Below are 19853 nucleotides of genomic sequence, written 5' to 3' on the forward strand. Positions count from 1 at the left end.
TTTATGGTAGAAATATATTTAAGTCTAGTTTCAAAAATATTAAGCAGATCTTAACTTAGAATTTAGTAGCTCAAGATATAAATAATTTAGTGACCATTACTCTTAGAATTTAGTAGCTCAAGATATAAATAAAGTGACCATTACTCGAGTGGACAGCTTTGATATAAACATAAGTAAATAGTGGAATTATGTGTAATTATTCTGTAAACTCTGGTAACATCCTGTAACACTATTCTGATGACGGATGTGGGTTAGGGGTGTTACATATGCTTCACGAAAGCTAAAGCCACATGAAAATAACTACCCGACACACAATCTTGAATTGGTGGCTATAATGTTTACATTGAAAATCTGGCAGCATTACTTGTTTGGTGAAAAATGTCACATATTCACCAATCATAAATGTCTAAATACTTGATGTCATAGAAAGATTTGAATTTGATACAGCGCAGATGGCTTGAGTTATTGAAAGATTTTGATCTTATTATTGACTACCATTTGGGAAAGGCCAATATAGTGGCAGATGCTTTAAGCAGAAAATCCCTGTGTACTTTGCGAGCGATGAATACATGATTGTCATTATCTGATGATGGTTCAATCATAACTAAGTTAAAAGCTAGACCAATATTTTTGCAACAAATCTTTGAAACTTAGAAAAATGATAGTAAGTTGCAAGCAAGACGGGTACAAAGCGAATCAACTCTTGACTCAAAATTTCAGATCGGATCTGATGGTTGTTTGCTATTAAGAGGTAGAGTATGTATATCGAAAAGTTCAGAACTAGTACAGAAGATTTTGAATGAAGCTCGCAATGGTAACATGTCTATTCATCCTAGTAGTAATAAAATGTAAAATGATCTGAAAAAGACGTACTGGTGGCCGGGAATGAAACGAGATATTTTTGAGTTCGTATCTAATTGTTTGATATGTCAGCAAGTAAAAGCTAAACATCAGTTGCCTTTTGGACTATTACAACCAGTTACGATACCGGAATGGAAATGGGAAAGAATTACTACGAAATTTGCAACGGGATTACCCTTGTCTCCAAAGAAGAAAGATGTCATATGGGTAATTGTTGATCGGTTGACAAAGTTTGCACACTTTATTCCGGTATGTATGGATTATTACTTGGATAGATTGGCTGAATTATATGTTTTTGAGATTGTCAGATTCCATAGAGTGCCCGTTTCCATTATTTCAGATAGAGACCCTCGGTTCACATCTCGATTTTGGAGTAAATTGCAAGAAGCTCTGGGTACTTAGTTGCACTTTAGTACTGCATTTCATCCCCAGACAGATGGTCAATCTGAACGGGTAATACAGATCTTGGAAGATATGCTTCGGTGTTGTGTACTTGAGTTTGAAGGTAACTGGGAAAGGTATTTGCCTTTAGTTGAATTTGCTTATAATAACAGTTATCAATCTAGTATTAAAATGGCACCGTATAAAGCTTTGTATGGCCGAAAATGTAGAACTCCATTATATTAGATAGAACTCAATGGGAAAAAGTTACACGGAGTTGACTTGGTTCAAGAGACCGAGGAAAAAGTAAAGGTAATTTGAGATAGCTTGAAAATAGCCTCTAATCATCAAAAGTCCTACATTGATTTGAAACGAAAAAAAATAGAATTTCAAGTCGATGACAAAGTATTCTTGAAAGTGTCGCCTTGGAAGAAAGTTCTCCAATTTGGTCGCAAAGGAAAACTGAGTCCACATTTCATTAGAACATATAAGATTACTGAAAGAATTGGACCAATTGCTTATCGGTTAGCTTTACCACAAGAACTTGATCAGATTCATAATGTTTTTCATGTGTCTATGCTACGGCGGTATCGATCCAACCCATCACATGTTATCTATCTGACAGAGGTAGAGATTCAGCTTGACATGACATATAGTGAAGAACTGATCAGAATCTTAACTCGAGAAACAAAAGAGTTAAGAAATAAAAAGGTAGCTTTAGTAAAAGTTCTTTGGCAACGACACGGTATAGAATACGCTACCTGGGAGCCAGAAGATACTATGAGGAAGCAATACTCGAATCTTTTTACTAGTAAGATTTTTTAGGACGAAAATCCCTAAAGGGGAGAGAGTTGTAACAACCCATTTTTCAGTGAAATCGGAACAGTGGTTTCGGGACCACAAATTCGACCCAAAATAAGGTTTATTTTTATTTCATTATATGGTCTGTATTATAATTGGCATGTCGTGTGAAAATTTTGACACGAAAATTTTATCGATTAAGTGCTTAATTACGAGAATGACTAAATCTTATAAAATGAAAAAGTTGAATTCTAGTAGCTATAAGGATCAAATAGCTATGGAATTCAAAACTTATTGTCCTTATATGGTAATTAGATCATTAAGAAAAGTATGTAGATTTTTCTTGATGACTGTCATTATTCTGAGCTTCCCGAATCTCTTGCAGAAACATTGGTCTAACTCTCAACTCTGCTAGAACTGAACCATCTTCTAACAATGCTAGATTGGCGTTCAGTACTCTTAACGCAAATAATGATTTTCTACTCAATGCATCGGTGACCACGTTTGCCTTTCCTGGGTGGTAGTCGATAATCAACTCATATCTTTAATAGCTCTAACCATCGTTGTTGTCATAGGTTCAACTCCTTTTGAGTCATCAAGTACTTAAGACTCTTATGATCGGTGGATACTCTGCATTTCTCACCATACAAATGGTGTCTCCAAATTTTCAGCGCGAACACTACAGCCACTAGTTCCAAGTCATGGGTCAGGTAATTTCTCTCGTGTGTCTTTAGTTTTCTTGAGGCATAGGCTATAACCTTGCCTTCTTGCATGAGCAAACACCTCAAACCATTCAAGGAAGCATCGCTATATATCACAAATTCTTGTCCGACTCCAGTTGCACTAACACTGGTGCTTCGGTCAACAAAGCCTTTAACTTCTCGAAACTTTGTTGGCACTTCTCTGTCTATCCGAACTTGACATCTTTCTGTAATAGCCTCGTCACTGGAGTAGCGATTATTGAAAACCCTTGAACAAACCTTCTATAGTACACGGCCAAGCCTAAGAAGCTTCGTACCTTAGTCACATTCTTTGGCTGTTTCCACACAACAATAGCCGAGATCTTGCTTGGGTCAACTCTAATCCCATCACCCAACACGATGTGTCCTAAAAATCCAACCTCCTTAAGCCAAAATTCACTCTTACTAAACTTGGCATACAATTTCTTGTCTCTCAAGGTCTGTAACACAGTTTCCAAATGTTTCGTGTGTTCACCCTCATCACGTGAGTAAATCAATATGTCATAAATAAAAACGACTACAAACGTATCTAGATACGGTCAAAAAACGTGGTTCATCAAATCCATAAACACCACTGGGGCATTAGTCAAACCAAAAGGCATGACAAGGAACTCATAATGCCCATATCTAATCCAAAAAGTAATTTTCGGTACATCTTGCTCTTTAACTCTCAACTGATAATAACCAGACCTCAAGTCTATCTTGGAGAACACCGTGCTCCCTTCAACTGATCGAATAAATCATCTATCCTTGGCAAAGGATACTTGTTCTTCACAGTTACCTTATTGAGCTGTCTATAGTAGATACATAACCTCATCGACCCGTCTTTCTTTTTCACAAAAAGTACTGGAGCACTCCACAATGAAAAACTTGGTCTCGCAAAGCCCTTAACTCTTGCAACTGTACCTTCAATTCTTTCAATTCCATCGGAGCCATCCTATACGAAACGATCGAGATGAGTGCCGTACCGGGGACCAACTCAATTCCAAACTCAACCTCCCTCATTAGAGGTAATTCAGGTAATTCTTCTGGAAACATATCTATAAACTCACAAACCACTGGTACCGATTTTGTAACATCCCAAAATAGGGCTTAGTCGGAATAGTGGTTTTGGGACCACAACTCCGACATCAAAATATTTATTTTATAATTATTACAAGGCTTAGAATATGAAAATATGCATGTGTTAAAGTTTTATGAATGAATTCTTTAAGTAAGTGCCCAATTGGAAAATTAGGGACTAAATTGAATAAATTGCAAAACTTGGATTCTAGAAGAAATTTGCATGAAATTGCTTTAGATTATAAGGTATGTGGGAGCAATTTGTTCAATTTCTAAGTTTTTGGACAAAAATGAGCTTCCATGGATGAAATTTCAAAGAAAGAGCTTAAGGGCATTTTGGTCATTTGGCATATTAATGAAATAAAATGGGAAAAAGAAGGAAAAAATCAGCCATTCTTCTCCCTTGTCCAGTCGAAATTCCTAAGCCACCATAGCTAGGGTATCCAAGCTTTTCAAGCTCATTAGTAAGTGCTCCCAAGCCCCGTTTTTATTGTTCTTTGTAATTTTGAGATCCCGGTAGCTTACTCTCTCCATTTCTACCCATATTTCATGCTAGGGTTCATGTTTAAAAATTTACCCATGCATGAGTTACTTGTATTTTGATGTTTTATGGAGGAATATGAAAGTTTGAGGTGTGTTAAACAACTTTTCCTAGGTGATTTTCATGAAAAAAAAACCCCTAAAGGAACCTTTTTGCGAAAGTTGTAAAATGTGTGGTAGAAATGTGAAAATAATGGAAAATTTGGGCAACCATAAGAGGGAAAAGTGTTCATCTAGGCTTGAGTAAGGTAGAAATTGCATGCGTTTCATTATACGAGCCTAGGGGCTAAATCGTAAAAATATGAAAGGTTAGGGGCAAAATGGTCATTTGGACTGGGGGTGGAATTTAGACTTGAAATGTATAATGTGGAGTGTTAATGATCCATTTTTATTGTTATAGACCTCGAGGAATAAATTTTAGAGGTCGATCGAGGAAAACGAAAGGTTTCGGAATAACCAAAACATGACACTGAAACGAATACCTGGTAAGTTCGGATAACTTAAAGTAAACACTCAATGTGCCTAATTATATGATTTATGAATGCATGATGATTGCATTTATTAATAACATGAAATTCTATGAAATGCATGTTTAAGTATGAATTGTGATAAATGTCTCGGTTCAGGTTAAAAAGGGAATTCGATGGATAAACCATGATTGACATGTGTAATGAGGTCCTGCATGTGTTGCAGTAAGGATTTAGCCCAGACGGGTAATCTGTTGATCTCATTTATAAAAGGATCTAGCCCAGATGGGTGTTCCTTGGAATGGTCGAGCCTCCCGAAGAATATGTGTGCGTTATGGATTTAGCCCGGACGGGTAATCCGATTAGGATCTAAATTTAGCCTGGACTGATAATTCAGATTCAAGCTCAATAAAGGTGTTTGTCGTTATAAGGGATTTAGCCTGGACTGGTAATCCTGACATCACCTTATGAGTTTATAAAATGGGGGATTTAGCCTAGACTGGTAATCTCGCCATAAGATGTGAGGTTCGCGGGAGTGCATATCTGAAATGATCATAGTACAAATTGACGGTAAATGGATATTCCATCGAAATTTCCTAGAAACTCAATGAGATTATTGTGACATATATATACAAATGAGATGTTGAATGATGAGCTCATCTAAGATAACTTTCATAGTGCATTGCTATGTGACTAACTCATTGATTGAGTGTACCTGATAGGGAAGCCATCCAATGCTCATTGAATTTATTACCCAATTTGATTGCATGCTAATTACTTGGTAAGTTTACTTTTCGGTTATTTGAGCTTACTAAGCATGAAAATGCTTACCCTTCTCTTTTCCTTGTCTTTCTCAGAGCTCGAGGACTCGTAAAGATTAGAAGATGGTTGAAGAGTCAGCATTCTATCAAATAGACTAGCTTTGGTATAAAGACATTTCTAAATTGTTCAATGGCATGTACAGGTCTTTTGAGTATTTTGTTATATGTGTCATTTGATTTTCCAAATGAAGGCTTGTAAAGATAAATCTATCTTTTTGTTTATGGCCATAGAGATCGGCTTGTTTTGAACTAGGCTATGTCCTACAAAATTTCCATGCAAGTTTGTAATCATGTGCGATGGTTGAATTCCAATTGGCAATGAGTCATAAGAACGAGCCAATCTTGAATGTATTAAAGTGGTATGACAACACATAAATACAAGATAGGAAATAACCTAGCATGTACAAAACCAATGATATGAGGTTTCCATGCTATGAGTTTTTGCAAAGATCATTTATGAGAGCATAATTATGTTTTACTTTGTTTTTAATATTCATTAAATATAAGTGTTAAAAGGGGGTGACCATAGGTTTTGAAAATAGCCTAATAGGGTCTACATGGTTGGGTACACGACCGTGTGCCTAGGTTGTGTGTGACACACGGGACACATCCGTGGACGTGTGGCATGGTCGCGTGTCTCCTGCATCTAAAATGGTAAGTCTGTTAAGTGAACACAGGTGTGTGTCTTGGTCATGTGAATTTAACAGAATGCTCAAGTCTTGGACACGGGGTGATTGCACGGGCGTGTGACACTTCAAGTTAAAAGAAAATTTCCAAGGTGCCCAAAATTTATCAAATGTTCTCGGTTTTGTCCCGCACACCTCTAGGCACCTTTTAGGTCTCGAAGGCCTGTTTAAGGGAAATGATATACATATTTGAAAAGTTTTAAATTAGAGCACAACTTAGTGACTTGATTTAATATGTTTATGAACATGAAATCTCGGTAACGCCTTGAACCCTATCCTAGGGTCGGATACGGGTGAGGGGTGTTACAGATTCTATCTTCAACTCAGACACTTGAGTATTCAACACAAAATCAAGATAAGCTTCATATCCTTTTCTCAAATATTTCTCAGTCAACATAAACGTATCACCACAGGTGGTTTATTCGGTTTATTTGGTCCAACCTGAAGGATATTCTCGTCTTCACATTTCAGTTCGATAACATTTCTCCCACAGTCCACTACAACACTATGAGATGTCAACCAATCCATCCCAAGAATTTCATCAAATTCATTAAACGGAAATAACATCAGGTTAGCCGGAAAAAAATTACCTCTAATTGTCAAAGGACAATTTCTACACACTTGATCTACTAGCACATGTGTGCTTAAAGGATTGGACACTTTTATCACAAACTCAATGGACTCTACTATCATGTTCATATGAGGTAACAAATCCATACAAATATAAGAGTGGGTAGACCTCAGGTCAATTAAAGCAACAACAGATATTTCATGGATAGAAAAGGTACCCATAATCATGTCGGGGGACTCTGCCTCTTCACTGGCACGAACAGCGTAAGTCCTTGCAAGCGCTCTACCCTCGGACCTCACTGCAATATTTTTGGATGCACTTCTACTAGAAGCCCCGCTTCCAGGGTTCTTTTGCGGTCTACCCCTTAATGGAGCACTACTTGCCTTCACTTCTTACTTTTTCTCTCCCTCTTCTACATCAGGACAGTCTCGAATGAAATGGTCAATGACACGCATTTAAAACACCCTCTTTCTTTACCTCGGCACTCACCGAAATGGCGTCTACCACATTGCGAACACTTTAGCCTATTTGGCTGAGCACTACCAACACTCGCGATAGAAGTAGTCTGAGCTCTAGAAGTTGCGTTCTATTGGTTCTTGTTTCTATTCGAGAACCCTATTGAAGTATTCGATCGGGTCGTGAACTCTCTTGATCTTTTTTATGAGGACTGATGTGACTTCCCTATCTATCTTTTATTTGTATCCTGTGACTCAAAAGCTGCTTTCCTCCTTTCTTTAATTAGCTCTTCGGCCTTACAGGCTCTTTCAACAAGTGCTACAAATTCTCTTAGCTCTAGGATGCCAACAAATACTCGGATATCTTCATTAAGACCATCTTCGAACCTTTTACACATCGTGGCTTCTGTAGACACTCACTCTCGTGCATACTTACTGAGCCTCACAAACTTACCTTCATATTTCACTATTGTCATATGGCCTTGCTTTAACTCTAGAAATTCCTTCCTCTTTTAGTCTATAAATCTCTGACTAATATACTTTTTTTGGAACTCTTCCTAGAAGGATTCCCAAGTTACTCTCTCTCGGTACCACAGACACGAGAGTACTCCACCACTGGTAGGCTGAATACACTTTACGCACTCCTCAGGCGTGCACGACAATTCATCAAACACTCTAATGGTATTCTCTAACCAAAACTCTACATTCTCCGGGTCGTCATCTATGTTAGCCCGAAATTCCTGGGCCCCTTGTTTCCAAATCTTGTCTACCGGAGGCTTCTCTCTCCTAAACAGTCCGCGCCTTGCAGAGCTACCAGGGCATACTGAAGAATCAGAAGAGGTAAGGTAGGTGGAGTGTTCGGGTTCGCATGAACAAACTCCATGTACCAAGCATCCACCATTCGGAGATAGGCTTCTTTAGCCCCTTCGCCTTGGCCCATAGTCACGGGCTCACTCTCAACTGCCACGGTCCCTTCAGCGGGAGCCAGCGCATTACTCTCCATGTCATCTGTCGTGGCTCTATCAGGATCCATTTACTATATGAAAACATAATTTATAATCGTCAAGAGTCGTCACACTGTCAATATACAGTTATGGCATGTATAGCTAGACTCGTGCTCGTGCTAGGTTAGTCCTAGAACTGACTAAACCATAGCTCTGATACCACTAAATGTAACACCCTATACTTGTAACTCACGTCGGGGTGGAATACGAGGCGTTACCTAACTCGACCTCATACACACAAACATTCCCCAAAATCAAGGCTTGGTCCAAATTAGAACTTTTTCTATTTCTACTTTCAACTTCTTATAATGGGCCTGCGAGCCCCGAATCGACCATTGAAAACTACTCGAGATCAACTCGGGTCCTTAAACTATCTGTAGAAAAATTTAACTTGAAATAGGGCACATGTTTATGTAGAAAGGCAACACGCCTGTGTGGTCATTTCAACATGGTCGTGTAAATGGCCCGTGTGCCTCACACGGCCTAAGTAATATAGAGACACACCCGTGTTCTCCACTCGTATGGAATTAATTCTAATTACACGCCTACAGGGGTTTTCACATGGCCTAGCACACGCCTGTGCCCCTGGCCTGTGTGCAAAAACATGGACATTTTGTTTCTGACGTCAGCATTCTCAAAATGTAACACGGTCAAGGCACACGCCCATATGCTAGGCCGTGTCCCTCACACGACTGAGACACATGGCTGTGTCTCTACCTATGTGTTTACTATCATGCATACAGACTAGAAATTTTTATGTTTAGGGGACACACGGCTGGACAACACGTCTATGTGTCTATCCGTGTGGACAATATAATGATATTTACCAAGCCTCTTTACCACCCTTACTTACACAATAACCACCAAATCCAAAACAAGACTATCTCGGGCAACCAAATCATCCACAATAAACACCATTCCATTTACGCATTTTACTCAACCATGAAAATAACTTCATTCCATACAAATCAAAATGAACATTAGCCATCATTTGATGCTTAATACAAAATGAGGGATTTATCCCAAGCCAACACATTTGGCCAAATTGATAATAACACAAAACACAATTCTAGTTCCCTATACATGCCATATTTAAAAATATAAATCAAACTATACCAAATGCCTCAATTGATAGTGTGATCGATATCTCTGACTTCCGTTGATCCTTGAGCTAGATATGCAGCACTATAAGAAAAAGGAAAAGGAGAGGGAGTAAGCATAAAGCTTAGTAAATTGCATATAAATATGTATACATCAACAATTTTACCATTCATTAACACGCTCATAACACAAAAGTTGGCACAAGCATAACTTACTCAACACTATCCATATAAATCTCATAGCATATATCAAGCTTATATCTCATACATTTTAAATAGGTACCTATACCACTCACAACACGGTTATACCATGCTCATTAACCTAAAGTCATAATACTCACTGTTGAATCATTCAGAACACTAACGGGTATTCATTAAGCCTCAAACGTGGGTAAGGTGCCGATGCCATGTCCCAGACACGGTCTTACACTAGCTCATATCTCATGTCGATGCCATGTCCCAGACATGGTCTTACACTAACTATCATCTCGTAGCCTATGCATGTCCCAGACATGTCTTACACTGGCTTACATCACGAGGTCGATGCAAGTCTCAGACATATCTTACACTAGCACTCATCTCGATACCGATGCCATGTCCCAGACATGGTCTTACATTGGCTCTCATAATCTGGCTGATGCATGTCCCAGACATGTCTTACACTAGCCTACAATAACCTATATGTCATGGCATAAATTCCGATATATTTCCTAGGTTCGAACGGGAACTCTACTATCTCTATTATCATCATGCTTTCTCAATTTCAAAATCAAGCAATTCATGCTATATTAATTCAAATACAATTCAACACATATACATTAGTGATGTAGTTGTATTATTTACATACAACTTACCTCGGATTACAAAAGTAGGAGACTAGTCAGCTTAGTCTAATTGCTTGGCTTTCCCCAGGTCTAGTGATACGTGATATTCGCGACAGGTTTTAAAAATTTATAATTAAGCGTTCTTGAAACTAACTATTACCACGATGAAGGCAAGTGTACCTATCGAATAGTAGTATAGCTTTAGCAAGACCGAATTATCGAACCCAAAGGAACCAAGAGTACTAGTAATTACTTTCTTTTTATTATCTAGCCTAAAAATTAAGGGATTTGTTTATCTAAATTAATTAACTAAACTAAGAGTGCACAGAGAGAAATTGGGGAAAAGCTTTTGGAAAGATTTGATTGATTAAGAAAATACGCAAGGAAAAATCCACCTAGACTTCACTTGTTATTTGACTCTGAATCAAACGATTTATTCATTTGACTTGATCCATAGAAATCCCTAAGTTATATTATTATCTCTCTCGAGACTAATAACGTCTAACCCTAGGTTGATTAATTAAAATCTCTTTCTTATTAACACCTGGTGTTGCATTAACTCGATCTATGGATCCTCTTATTAGGTTTCACCCTAATCTGACAAAATCTTATCACCCTATCTCTAGGCGTGCAATCAACTCCTCTTAATTATGACAAATTTACTCTTAGATAGGGTCTATTCCTCCTCTGAATAAGAGCATTAACTCGAATCAATATCCTAGAATATTAAAACAAGAATTAAGAACACATAATTAAGAACAAGTCAATTATTTATCATACAATTTAGATAATAATAACAAGATCCGTCTTAAGTTTCATTCCCCTTAGGTATTTAGGGGTTTAGTTCAAAATTGTAGAAGAAAACATCTCAGAAGAATAATGAATACAAAACATAAAGAAAATCCAAAACCCTTGAATGGAAATTGAAGGGAAATCTTCAGTTTTGATGATGAATCTAGCTTCTGAGATGGACCAATCAGCTTCCTTTGAGTAATTCCTTCCTCCTACTCTGTGTCCCCCTTCCTAAGTTCCTCCTCAGGTGTTTAAATAGGCTTTAGAATGCCTAAGAGCCCTCAAAATTGGCCTTTTTCGAATAGGGTTATACTTGGGCTCGACAGAGACACGCCCATGTGACATGCCCATGTGCAATTACTCCAGCCTGTGGTCAAGGCTGTTGAATAGGCACGGGCGTGTAGTCTACCCGTGTAAGTCGTGCTTCGATCCTGCCAAAAGGAAATGGCCGTGTGACACGCCTGTGTGAGGAAGTCCAAGCCGTGTTGATTTCCCATGTGGGTCTATTTTCTTCGTTCTTGACCCGTTTCTCGCTCTTTTTACCCTCCAATGCTCACCTAAGTATAAAACATGAAATTAAAGAATTAAGAGCATCGATTTCACCAAATCTAAGGAGAAACCATCCATAAATGTGCTAAGCATGGGATAAAAACATGTATAAATTATGGTTTATCAAATACCCCCACACTTAAACATTTGCTTGTCCTCAAGCAAAATCCTCAACTCACAATCAAAACAAATTCTTTTCAATTTATAATCCCTATCAATAATATCTCAAAATAATCTATAAGTATTCTTACATTGAAAATTCAACTAAAAGTACATCAAAGTTTCAAACATTCCAAGTTGAGTATTTTATCACGAAAACATAAGTGTCTCCCATTATCTAAGTGATTACCTTTGATCAAAATATCATAGAGTTTAACATCCTCACTAAAGATTCACTCAAATCACTCTAGGTGTTTAAGGACATCAATTAAAGCATCATTAGTCAATATGAAAAGTTATTACCATAGGCTTGCTTGAAAATCAAATCTCCACCACTATATATTCAGCTAATACATCAATCAAAAAGGTCTTTAGAGGGTTGTAACGTGGCTTTGGTTAAGGGGTGTGGTCTCAAGCTGAAGGAAAAGGTTAGAATCGAGATTGAATTGAAAAATTACCTAGCTAGAAAAATAACTAGTCATCAGTTGAATACAAGTGAGCTTTTTCTTAGAATATGGAATTAACACCCAAGCTCAAAAACGACGAATTACTACTAATATGTATTGAAGTAATTTTTTTTTAAAAAAGTCAAATACATAGAAGAACAAAACATAACTAAGCAATTAGTTCAAATCAAATCTCGACAAAAATAGGGATCAAATTAGGGGATTTTAACAATAATGGGTTATGGGTTAATATTGAGGGTAAATCAATTAATGGCTTGTTAGGCTCAAAGGGGTTCACTATGGGTTAATTATGAAGGTAGGCTTTTGTGGAGTGAGTGGGTTAAACCTAAGTGCCTTTATCATCTGATATATCAAATCAAATGGTGTGGTCTTGACATGCATAATCAAGCAAGTTCTAGAATAACAAATCAATACTGACGCACTCATAATAAAAGTGAGCATGAAAAAATAAAATATACTCTAAAGGCTCAAGATCTCACAAAAATTATGGCTTTTTGATGTTTAAACTTGTGAATTTCAACTCACGATAATACCTAAACTTAGGGAAACAACCTAAAAGTTTATAATTCTTCAAAAATCAACTTATCATGTCTGATTGCCTAATGTCTTAAAGTTTAAACAATCAATGCATAAATGCCTATGTTTTAATTCAAGACATATCAATAAAAATCATAAATTAATTAAAATTCATTCTAATAGTGATATGAGTGATTCACGTGAGAATAAGATAAAATTCAGGGATTTCTAATGATGATATGAAAGACCCCCCACACTTAAGATATACATTGCTCTCAATGTACAAAGATAGATATATTGAAAAATATAGATAAATAATAATAAGATAGGGAGATTTCACTTCTTGAATGATGAATGAACTCCTTGATTTGGAGTTGTGGAGAATAATCAGCCAAGGCAATGATGAGAGTGGAGGAGGATACTCCGGTGGTGGTAGAGGTTCATTAGTCCATAAGTCCTGCGTCAAAATAATATTATATCTGGTGGTCGCTATGGTCATGGTCGAGCAGGACATGGCAATTGTTAAGATTTTTTTCCAGTGGAGTTTTTAGTTCCTATGCGATGATGAGCTTTGGAGCTCTTTAGAACTGTGATAGAATCAGGAACTTTTTAGGAAATATAAGGAAGCATAATTACTCATAATGAAATAGCTGAAACTATAAATTATTCAATAAAAATTATAAAAACTAAAATTAAAATAATAATAAAGGAAAATGAAATAAAAAGTACTTAAATAAGATAAATAAAGATAAAAGTGAAAATAAAAATAATAAATAAAAATTTTTAAACATCGTCATCGCCGGATGGTTCGCGAGGTGGTGGTGGCGTTGAGATGTGGAAGTGCTGACAAATCTGATGTAGAGTCTCATCAATGTGATCAAAGCGCTGAAAACATTGCTGCTCAAATCGTGTAAGGAGCTCAAAGATGTCAGAGTATGAAACTGCTGCATGAACTGGACAATGGATGGGTAGTGGCTAAGACGGTGGGTCCTCATGAGGTGGAGGGACATCATCAATAATGTCCTCTGGGTCCTCCTCCTCGGTGAACTGGACGAGGCGGTACTGAGGAGGGTAGATGCCATGTCGTTTCTTGATCATCTTCATGTTTAGCATGTTCGAGATGCCCTGTAGGGACATCTGGCCGATGAGAGTGAGGGAGGATGATTGTGCTGCTGTGTTGAGGAGCTCAAAGTGTCGTGCCAATCGAGTCACATAGGGCTCGATAGAGATGACCCCCCTCCAATGTCGCTCCGTTTGATGGCAGATGGCGAGGGCGATGAAGTAGGCGAGGTCGAGGATGTGCCCGTTCACCATGCTCCAAGGCGTCGTAAGTGGTGACGATACCGGTGCTCTCTCGTCATCCTGTTAGAGTGTGAGCCAAGATGGCGTGTAGGTACCTCAAGGATGGAGGGAGAGCTGATACCTTGGAGTGGCTAGGATCGTAGGTGGCCGAGGCAGGTACGAGGTACTTCCAGCATTTTGAGGAAGAGTAGTGGATGTGGCGGTTGAGGGGGTCGAGTTCATTTTCGTCCATGAACTCTTCCGTGACCAGCCCTAGTGCAATCCCGAACTCGAGTACGCTCAATTGGCACACTAGACCACCAAGGCTAAACTGGACCGTTCCAAGATCATCGAAGTTGGTCATAACGGTCTGAAGATGGAACGTCGAGTAGAGTTCCAATATGAGCTCGAGATACATCGGCTCGATGATCTCAAAATCCCCCACGGGTTAGTCGTCAAGAGGGATCAGACCGCGTCAGCTAATTGAATCTGTTCAAGTACGGCCCAGTCAATGCAGCGGCCCACACCTAGGGGTCGGGCCCGTAATGTCTGAAATAGCTCCTCCTAAGGTCGCAAGGGGAACTCAAGGAAAGGGTGACGAATCTCAGCGGTAGGACCTGAAGATGACACTGCTCCTTTCCTCTTCTTCGAGGCGGGGACAACAGTCTTCTTACCACGTGAGGATGACATTGTATATCTGTATTGAAAAGTCAAAGTTCAACCAATATGTCCCAAGAATAGCATAGAAAACAAAACTAAATAGGAATATTTCATGAGACTCACGTACTAGATGAAGTAAACAAAACTAAAACAACTAAAGCAAATATATTAAGTTATTAAAATAGGACTATGAGAATAATGCTACGGGAATATCTAATGCATGAATGCATGTGGATAAGCATAAAATCCATGGAAACGAGAAAAATGGATGAATGTAGTATGAAAAATGGCAATATTCTTTAATGACAAGCATGAGTATTATTATTCTACTATGAACATTCACTTAAGATAGTCAAATGGATCAGAGAAATCATGAAATAGGCAAAATATTTAAAGAAAATAGAGTGAAAAAAGTAAACAAACGCAAAAGGGAGAAGCTTGGGTCGTCGGAAACACTGTTGTAGGCGGCGCACGGGCGTGGCAGGTAGGGCGTGTGGAGTTGCAACGGCTAGGGTTAAGGATTTTTGGGGAGGGGGATGATGAATACTGAGGGGTTTATATAGATTTTGGGGTACACGACCGTGGGGCACGCCCGTGTGCCCTAATTTTTGCCTGTGTGTTTCGTGATTTTTAAATTTAGGCGGGTCTGACTTTCGCCCCACGCCCATGTTCCTTGGGCGTGTGGGTGCACACGGCCCTATCGTACAGACGTGTCTTGCTTCGTTCGCTTCTCTACGCCCGTGTATGATAGCCCACGCCAGTGTTAGTTTGTCAGTGTCGACCACGGGGGCTGGGCACGGGTGTGTCGAATGCCCGTGCTAAATTGACAGGTTCGCCCATGGTTACAAAACACGGGCGTGTCGCACGCCTGTATTGGTTTGGAAGTTTTGCCCATGGTCTTATCACACGGCCGTGGTGACTTATCGCATCTCGTGTTGGGGAAAATTTTTTACCCTGTTTTCACACGGCCGTGTCTCCTCCTATGGTCTGTGCACGGCCTAAGGCACGCCCGTGTGCCTGGCCGTGTGGATGGGAAAACCCTGTGTTTCAAGACTCAGTTAGTAGGTTAGATGTGAAAAACTAGAATTAAACTTGACTTACCTCTCTGGTGTGTGATCATGGTGGCTCGAGGAGTTTACACTCTTCGTTCCTACTATCAACTTTATCAATATAAGGTTTAAGACGAGTATTGTTTATCTTAAAAGTTTCAAATTTGGGGTGAATTACCTCGACTGTAGCATATGGGAAAATACTGAGTAACGTGAGAGGACTTTCTTCATTAGGTTCAGAAGTGGTAATACGAGGATCTGCTACATCTAGTAGTACTTTGCCTCCAACCTTAAGTTGATTTGGTGATGTATTGAGCTCGTCCTAGCTGGGTTTCGGTTTATCGGGTGTTCTCGATTTTTGTATCCGCTATTCATCTAATTCCTCGATTTGTAGCCTTCGTTCTTCATAGATAGGTCCTTTGTTGTTGCTTGCACATGACTCGTGTAGGTTCTTCAAACTTATTTCTTGCAAAGTAGGTTGCACCACATGGTCAGTTTTAGTAGAATGATTTATACAACCACCTTCAATTTTCGATGTGTTACCCAAATTACGAGATTGAAGGGTGATTGTTTCGTCTCCCACACGAAGTGTGAGTTCACCTGTGCCAACATCAATTATTGTTCTAGCGGTTGCTAAAAAGGGCCTCCCTAAAATTAAAGGAACGTTACTATCCTCTTTTATGTCTAGAACAATGAAATCAACTGGCAATATAAATTTGTCAATTTTAATGAGTACATCTTCAATAATCCCCCTAGGAAATCTGATTGTTTTATCGACTAATTGAATACTCATCTTAGATTGTTTGGGTTTCCCAAGACCTAGTTGTTTAAACATTTTATAAGGCATGACATTGATACTAGTCCCTAAATCAGCCAAAGCATTATTAACATCTAGGTTACCAATTAAACAGGGAATCGTAAAACTCCCTGGACCTTTTAATTTGTTGGCCAGCTTATTCTGTAGTATGGCTGAGCAAACCGCATTTAGTTCTACATGCGACGCCTCATCCAACTTCCGCTTATTTGTTAAAAGCTCCTTTAAGAATTTGACTGCGTTTGGCATCTGCGAAAGAGCTTTAATAAACGGTAAGTTAATATGTAAATTCTTTAATAATTTAAGGAATTTACCGAATTATTCTTCTGTGCGGTCTTTTCTTGTCGCATTTGGGTATGGCACACGAGGTTTGTACTCTTTACTTACTGGTTTCTGGTCATTGTGGTCCACCTCACCCTTACCTTTACTTACCACAATTTCTAGCCTCTGTTCTGGTTCAGGTGTAACTAACCCTTCCTCATCTTGAATGGTAATTGCATTGATTTGCCCCCTTGGGTTAGATTCAGTGTTACTCAGCAGGCTACCTTGTGGTCGTTCAGATATCAATTTAGCGAGTTGACCTATCTGAGTTTCAAGCCCTTGGATCGATGCTTGTTGATTTTTAAGTGTTGTCTTGGTATTCTAAAAATGAGTTTCTAACACCGAGATGAATTTTGTTAGCATCTCCTCAAGTTTCGGCTTTTTCTCTTGTTGGTAGGGTGGTTGTTGGAAGCCTGGAGGTAGTGGTGGTCGCTGGTTCCCTTAGCCTCCCCATGAGAAATTTGGGTGGCTCCCTCAAACCTGCATTGTAAGTATTACTATAAAGATCATTTTGAGATCGAGGATTATTAACCATGTAATTTAACTGCTCATTCTCCATATTGTAGCCATAGGGTGGGTATTCTAGATTGCTCAATCCACCTCCACTTGCTTCGCACTGCATTACTGGGTGAACCTGTGAAGAACTAAGAAAACCATTAATTTTCTTATTAAAGAGTTCTACCTGATTAGAGAGCATGGTGACTGAATCAATGTTATAAACGCCGGCTGCTTTTGTTTACTTTATCCTCGTGACTTGCTACTTATAATTATTCAGTGACATCTCTTCTATAAATTCATAAGCATCTTCAGGTGTTTTATTATTGATAGTCCCACCAGCGGCTGCGTCAACCATTTGTCGAGTCGAAGGATTCAGGCTATCATGAAACGTTTGAACCTGTAGCCAGAGTGGTAACCCATGGTGAGGGCATCTTCTCAAGAGGTCCTTATATTTCTCCCATGCATCGTAGAGTGTTTCTAAATTCATCTACATAAAAGAAGAGATAACATTACGTAATTTAGCCGTTTTAGCCGGCAGAAAATATTTTAATAAAAACTTTTCAGTCATTTGTTCCCAAGTAGTGATTGACCTTCATGGTAATAAATTCAACCACTGATTAGCTTTGTTTTTCAATGAAAAAGGGAATAACCGAAGGTGAATGGTGTCATCAGAAACTCCATTAATTTTAAATGTATCACATAGTTCCAAAAAGTTTGCCAAGTGAGTGTTGGGATCTTCGTCCTGCAAACCATCAAACTGAACAAATTGTTGGATCATTTGAATGGTGTTAGGTTTCAGTTCAAAAGTATTTGCAGCTATAGCAGGTTTAACTATGCTCGATTCGGTTCCTGTTAAAGAAGGTTTAGCATAATCAGACATAGTGCACGGAGCAGGATTCTGATTAACAGAAATCGCAGAAGGTAGCGGATTTTCTTGGCTTTCAGCCATCTCCTCGGTTGTGGTTGAAATATCGTCCTCTTGCTCTTCCTCTGTGTATCTTCAGCTTCGCCTTATTTCTCTTCGATTTCTGTGAACTATGCGATCGATCTCACTATCAAACAGTAATGGTCTCGACGAGTTTCTTCTAGTCATACACTATAAAAACCTTCCAGGAACGAATAAAAGAAAAATTAGAAAAGAAAATAAAAATTTAAATTGCAAATAAAGTAGAATGGCTAAAGTAATAAAAATCGAGTGTTCCTAATATCCTAGTTCCCTGACAACGGCGCCAAAAACTTGATACGCGATATTCGTGACAGGTTTTAAAAATTTATAATTAAGTGTTCTTAAAACTAACTATTATCACGATGAAGGCAAGTGTACCTATTGAACAGTATTATAGCTTTAGCAAGACCGAATTGTCAAACCCAAAAGAATCAAAAGTACTAGTAATTACTTTCTTTTTATTATCTAGCCTAAAAATTAAGGGATTTGTTTATCTAAATTAATTAACTAAACTAAGAGTGCACAGAGAGAAATTGGGGAAAAGCTTTTGGGAAGATTCGATTGATTAAGACAATACACAAGAAAAAATCCACCTAAACTTCACTTGTTATTTGACTCTGAATCAGACGATTTATTCATTTGACTTGATTCGTAAAAATCCCTAAGTTATATTATTATCTCTCTCGAGACTAATAACATCTAACCCTAGGTTGATTAATTAAAATCTCTTTGTAATTAACACCTGGTGTTGCATTAACTCGATCTATGGATCCACTTATTAGGTTTCACCCTAATTCGACAAAATCTTATCACCCTATCTCTAGGCGTGCAATCAACTCCGCTTAATTATGAAAAATTTACTCTTAGACAAGGTCTATTCCTCCTCTGAATAAGAGCATTAACTCGAATCAATATCCTGGAATATTAAAACAAGAATTAAGAACACATGATTAAGAACAAGTCAAATATTTATCATATAATTTAGATAATAATAACAAGATCCGTCTTAGGTTTCATTCCCCTTAGGTATTTAGGGGTTTAGTTCATAATTGTAGAAGAAAATATCTCAAAAGAATAATGAATACAAAATATAAAGAAAACCCAAAACCTTTGAATGGAAACTAAAGGGAGATATTCAATCTTAATGATGAATCTGGCTTCTGAGATGGACCAATCAGCTTTCCTTGAGTAATTTCTTCCTCCCACTCTACGTCCCCCTTCCTAAGTTCCTCCTCAGGTGTTTAAATAGGCTTTAGAATGCCTAAGGGCCCTCAAAATTGGCCTTTTCCAAATAGGGTTATACTTGGGCTCGGCAGGGACACGTCCATGTGACACGCCCGTGTATGATTACTCCAGCCCATGGTCAAGGATGTTGAATAGGCACGGGCGTATAGTCTACCCGTGTAAGTCGTGCTTCGATCCTACCAAAGGGACACGGCCGTATGATACGCCCGTATGAGGAAGTCCAGGCCATGTTGATTTCCCATG

The 19853-nt window shown here is 38.5% G+C and overlaps 1 non-coding gene across 1 annotated transcript; it reads left to right on the plus strand.

Annotated features, from left to right (window-relative positions):
- The first annotated feature begins 17832 nt into the window (after window positions 1-17832).
- Window positions 17833-17939, plus strand: LOC121228649 (small nucleolar RNA R71). Its single transcript, XR_005926225.1, has one exon. It is a non-coding gene; the product is annotated as a small nucleolar RNA R71 (small nucleolar RNA).
- Window positions 17940-19853: the final 1914 nt, after the last annotated feature.

The sequence above is a fragment of the Gossypium hirsutum genome, chromosome A04 (genome assembly GCF_007990345.1).
Source record: "Gossypium hirsutum isolate 1008001.06 chromosome A04, Gossypium_hirsutum_v2.1, whole genome shotgun sequence".
Lineage (NCBI taxonomy): Eukaryota > Viridiplantae > Streptophyta > Magnoliopsida > Malvales > Malvaceae > Gossypium > Gossypium hirsutum.